A 6,279-nucleotide genomic window follows, 5' to 3' on the forward strand; every position below is an offset into this window, starting at 1 on the left:
ACATTGACTCTGTCAAACTTGCTGAGTCTCACAAATATTTTCTGTGTTTGAGTAATTGCAGGGGCTTACCAAAAAAAAACCAAATTCCAGCCATGCTGAGTGAACAAGAAACTTTAAAGTGGAAACAGGGTAATCCTTACTGAGGTTTGCTTACTTTTGTATGTAATAAATTTTGATGCCTGTTTATTTGGCAACCTCTTCTGAATATAAGCAGTCACTAAAACCACGGCAGACAAACTGCAAAAGCAAACCATATGGTCCATCAAGCCAGGTTTTATTCTGGGATCTGACTTGTCCAGTATTACCATAAGCTGGGATCATTATAGAAACCACAGGGAGATGGAGAATGGTAATCAAAAACAGAAATTGCTGGACCAGCTCAGCAGGTCTGGCAGCATCCATGAAGAGGAAATCAGAGTTAACGTTTCGGGTCCAGGGAACTTCTGAGGAAGGGTCACCCAGCCCGAAACGTTGATTTCTCTCCACAAATGCTACTACACCTGCTGAACTTGTCCAGCAATTTCTGTTTTTGTTTCTGATTTACAACATCCACATTTTTTTCCGTTTTGGAGCAAGGTAATATTGTGCTAATCTTCCTGGATTAGAAATTCAGCAGCTTGGACTAATGCTACGGAAACAGAGTTTAAATCTCACGAGGTAATGTGGATGAAATTAAATTCAATTAATTTCTATATTTGTAACAATATAATAAATAACCATGAAATCATTGCTGTTGTAACAAAAAACCCAACTAGGAATCGGTTGTCTTTAACTAGTTTGGAGATAGCCACATGTGTTTTCAGACCCATCCCAACGTGGTTGACTCTTCACTGTCCTCTAAAATGGCGTTGCAAGCCAGTAGGTAGTATGTGACTCACCCCTACTTGCTCAGGAATGATTTGAAAAGGGTTGTAAATGTTGGTCTCACACTCAGTAACAAAAAAGCCATACGGATGCACAAACCTGGTTTGGTCAGGTCTGCTCATCTTGATGAACTTTTGCCTTTATCCATATAGATGCACATTATTGCCATAGTAACCAGCACGGAGGGAGACACAGGTTACTGATCTTATGGAAATATATTCACTCAGATTGCCTTCAATGTGCACGATGTTACAGAAATGCAATAGAACATAATTCTTTCGCTTTCCTATTTTGGATGCAGACTGCAGCCCCATTGCACCAGTGCCAGAGGAAGTGTCAGGTGCCTTAAGTTGAGTTGATGATTAAGTCATTTTTAATTTGATTGAGTTCGCCATTTGTTCATATGGTTGTTTTATCCAGATTAAAATCGATTTCAAGCTAAACCACTTAAGGGTGCAGTCTTACAAAATAATTCAGAGAAAACAGGGATGGGACAGGGCCATTCTGCTCATAAAGTCTGCTCCACCATTCATCTGATCGTGGCTGATCAAAGCCATTTTCCAGCATTAACTCCATATCACTTGATATACTTAATATTTTATTGATTGCTTTCTTGAATATACCGAATGATTGAGCCTTCGCAGTGCCCTGGGGAAAGAATTCCGAAGATTTCCCCAGGAAATTCCTCCCCATCCCAGTCTGAAATGGGCTACCTTTTTTTTCTGAGATTATATCCCCTGCTCTTTACCCCCTTAGTAAGGGGAAATACCCTTCTTGCGTATAACCTGGTGTAAGAATTTTTTTTCACAACAAGATCACCTTACACCTTTCTAAACTCTCAAGTTTTGTGGAGATCCAGTCTCCTCAATGCGTCCTCACAGTACAATCTCACTATCCTAGATAAACCTATGTTGCATTCCCTCACAAATAAAACCTTCTTCAAGTAAGCAGACTTATTATTTTGATTACAAATCAATTCCCACAGCAAAAACTCAGTTTGGCGACCATGTTGGAACAAAAACTCCAATCAATACTTTTTACATGTATAGGTTTCCAAAACCTCTCCTTTGATTTAACTTACTGTTGATTGTCTGATGCAGCCAGGGAAACTAACATAATATCACATAACTATAAATGTTTAAATGCAAAGGTAAAGTAAATTACAGCAGAAAGCAAAAGTCAACATTTTGCAGATGTATGTTTTCCAAGCTCTCCTTCTATCAGTAGACTCACTTGCTTAGCTCACTTCCCTGACTTATTCAAAGAATTTGCCAACTCGTCGTCAATATTTTAAAAGGCCATGCACCGCTTGTTCTATTGCTTCATTTTAATCAAGAAAAAACAAACGACAAACATATGATTACTTAGTGTCTTTCACAACCACTGGACAAACAATTAAGTACTTTTGAACAAGAAAAAAGAAAGAAAACTCAGACTGGACTTGAAATGTTAACTCTATTTCTCTCTCCACAGATGCAGACAGACCTGCTGAGTTTCTGCAGCACTTTCTGTTTTACTTCAGATTTCTGGCCTCTACAGTTGTACTGAAGGAAACATGATAGGCAGTTCGCTCAGCTGACATTCAGCAATATGATTATACCCAGATTAGCTGCCTTTGTGAGGGATAAATATTGGTCAGAGCACCAGAGATAATTACCTTACTCTTCTGCAGAACTTAAAGAACATAAGAAATAGGAGCAGCAGTAGGCCATCTTGCCCCTCGAGACTGTTCTGCCATTCAATAAGATCATGGCTGATCTTTTCATGAACTCAGCTCCACTTCCCCACCCATTCTCCATAACCTTTAATTCCTTTACTGTTCAAAAGTCTGTCTATCTTTGCCTTAAAAACATCCAACAAAATAGCCTCAACTGTGTCACTGGGCAGGGTATTCCACAGATTCGCAACCCTTTGGGTGAAGGGGTTCCTCCTCAATTCAGTCCTAAATCTGCTATCCCCAAATTTTGAGGCTATGCCCCCCATTCTACTTTCATCCTCTAGTGGAAACATCCTCCCCGCTTCTATCTTATCTATTCCCTTCATAATTTTATGTTTCCATAAGATCTGCCCCCACCCAAGCCCCATTCTTCTAAATTCCAATGAGTATAGTCCCAGTCTACTCAATCTCTCCTCATAAACCAACCCCTTTAATGCCAGAATCAACCTAGTGAACCTCCTCTGCACCTCCTCCAGTGCCAGTACATCCTTTCTCAAGTAAGGGGACCAAAACTGCACGCAGTACTCCAGGTGTGGCCTCACCAACACCCTACACAGCTGCAGCATAACCCCGCACCCCACCCCACCCCGCAACACCTGCTTTTAAACTCAATCCCTCTAGCAATGAAGGACACTATTCCATTTGCCTTCTTAATTACCTGCTACATCTGCAAAGCAATTCTTCATGATTCATGCACAAGGACACCCAGGTCCCTCTGCACAGCAATTTTTCACCATTTAAATAAGTCTACCTTGCTGTTATTCCTACCAAAATGGATGGCCCCATACTTACCAAAATTGCACTTCATCTGCCAGACCCTTGCCCACTCACTTAACCTATCTATGTCCCTCTGCAGACTCGCAATGTCTTCTGCACATTTTGCTCTCATTTATTGTCATCTGCGAACTTTGACATGCTACACTTGGTCCCCAACTCCAATTATATATGTAAATAGAATAGCACTATGGGATCTCTCCCATCAAACCATGAGGGCAAATTTCAATTTCACTTTATTGGCAGCACAACTTACAACATAGTACACCCTAAACACTGCACCAAAGCATCATCCTCCATTTTTGTGTTGGAGAAGGACTTAAACCTGGAACCTTCCAGCTCAAAGGCACACATGTAACCAATTCAGCCACATCCATTTCAGCTTTTTTTCCCTTGACCCAGTGAACCACAATCCCACAATACATTTAGAATGTTCCCAACTATGTGCCGTGGATTCCAGTCTCTAAATTAGCAGAAGTCTATTTGGCTTCTACAAGATCTCCTGTGCAATGGTAGTGTCTCTACCTCTTAAGCCAAAAGATCCAGGTTCAACTCCCACCAGCTCCAGAGGTTCCTGAACAGGTTGATTAAAATGATCAGTTTGACCTTCACAGCTTTATATTGTATGTGTCTGACTTGCTGTGCACTCATCCAAAAGCATTTCGCTCTGAGGATCACTGATCATTCTGTTTATTTCTACTTCCTGCCCCAGGGGCACTTAAGTTAGTTTTCCTCATACTGTCCATTGCTATACTGGTTGCAATCAGATATCTGGGTGTATCATTTTCACTGACAATTTAATTTCAGCAACGAGGATGTCTTTCACTGACGATGGTGTTTTGTTTCAGAACTCGAACACCTTCTGTACGTCTCCTTCGTATTAATTTTCACTTCTAGTTTTTGGACATGTCCAGTTGCAGGCAGAAGAGGAGCCCTGGCTCATTCTTTCCTCCCTGATTTCAGAAGCTCCAAACTCAAGGCACCTCACGGATCTGACTTTCATCCTAATTGCTTGAGCTTTCAAGTCTACTGAGACATTTCATCAAATGGCCTAAAAACCAATTTGAAGAATACATGTTGGATTTTCCTGTGTCAGCCTGGAAATATAAGACAAAGCTCCTTGCTCATTTATTTTTAATGTGGTGTTCTATCTTACAAAGTAAATTAAAATTTGATTGCTATATCATAATTTCAGTTATTCTATTTACTCTTTTTCAATTTCTATTATATTTCTATTGTATTACAACATTTTTTGCAACAAAATGTGTTCATGCTTATTATTTTGCAGATTTTAACTCTGACTTTCCTAGGTTTTTACTTTTGGAGGACGACTATGGACAAATCCTCAGAATACGGTCTTATTAATTATATCTAAATAATTTGTAATAAAGGCAACTTGCACTCATGTAGTGCCATTAATTTAGTGAAACATCTTAAGGTGCTTCTGTGTTGAAGGTTAAGAAAACAGAAAGCACTCATTGTTATAAATTCAGTGACTGGTTGTGTCAGGTACCATTGAATAATCACTCATCTTCAGACTGCAGTAGACTAAACACTTCATTACACAGTGCTTTGTTCTGTATTTTGCCAGATAGATTTATTAAGTGCAAAATGGATAAACAAACAGAGGAAATGACTGTAACACAGTAGAGTTGTTATAGGTTTAACTATTCCTGTCAGTAGTCTAAATGATTACTGTCTACTCTCAATGCACAGCACAAATGTCCCATTAGCTTCCCACAAGTGGGTTAGTGACTGTGCCGAATGGGAACTCTGTTAACTAAATGATTGACAAACAAGATTGTAATGAGGTCAGGAAGGTGGACTTCATAGAATATGAGTTCTCTGACTGGGGTTGTTAACCTGGTCCAATCAGGGAGCCCTGGCTGACAGATATAAACAGATTAGGTGGGTTATAGGGGGATGGGTCTGGGTGGGATGTTGTGGACTTGTTGGGCTGAAGGGCCTGTTTCCACACCGTAGGGATTCTATGATGATAAGTGTCAAACATCCTGCTCACTGTGACAGAGCTGGATTGGTGTTGAGCACTATGTATGTGTAAATGAAGGGTGACCTGGTGATGGGATACTGACTTCTGTGGAGTTATTTCAGTGGTGATGAGAGTGGGATCAATGATGTAACTGTGCAAAAACACATACTAGCTGAAGCCTGACTGGACCTTAAACAGACACTACAACTGGCTTTGCCATTGGAAGATGTGGTAAGTGGAGCATGTGGGTTACAGGCTATGTCGACGGAAGTGGACACCTCGCTGGGCTGACTGAGCTTGGGAGGCACCACATGAGTGAAGACAATTGCATAGCCTCACTCGGGATGTTATCCTGAACAGGGGGCCTCCAGGTCATCCCACAGCAAAACCCCAAAACAAAGCCAAGCCTTGGCGAAATGGTTAACATTTCCTACAGGATCTGGGCTGGTGAGCCATTGTAGCTGTTGCTAGTATGTGGACTCAAGACAGCAAAAGATTCCCATTAAGCCTGACTTGAGTAAGTGAACTCATAGGCCTGTATCCAGGAGAGTGCACACATTGGAAAGCCCACCTAAATCTGGCTTGGAATAGTTAAATTGCTTAGCAACATCAAAATTAGAATCAATCAAAATAAATGTCTGGTTAAATGGTCACCCAGTTCTAATGGAGGTTGATACTGGTGTGGCTATATCAGTAAATGCAGAACCAGTCTTTCACAGAATTTGTTCTGGACTCTGAGACTTAAGTTTGTGTAATACATCAGCCAGACTAAAACCCTATACTGGGGAACCTCTACAGGTTAAGGGTACAACTTTAGTTCTGGTCTTGTATGAGAAGCAGCTGGTTCAGTTACCACTGATTGTAATAAAAGGCTTGGGCCTGAGCTTGATGGGGTGAAATTGGTTGAGAAAGATTCACTTTGATTGGCTCAACA

Source organism: Rhincodon typus, chromosome 15 (genome assembly GCF_021869965.1).
Source record: "Rhincodon typus isolate 14 chromosome 15, sRhiTyp1.1, whole genome shotgun sequence".
NCBI lineage: Eukaryota > Metazoa > Chordata > Chondrichthyes > Orectolobiformes > Rhincodontidae > Rhincodon > Rhincodon typus.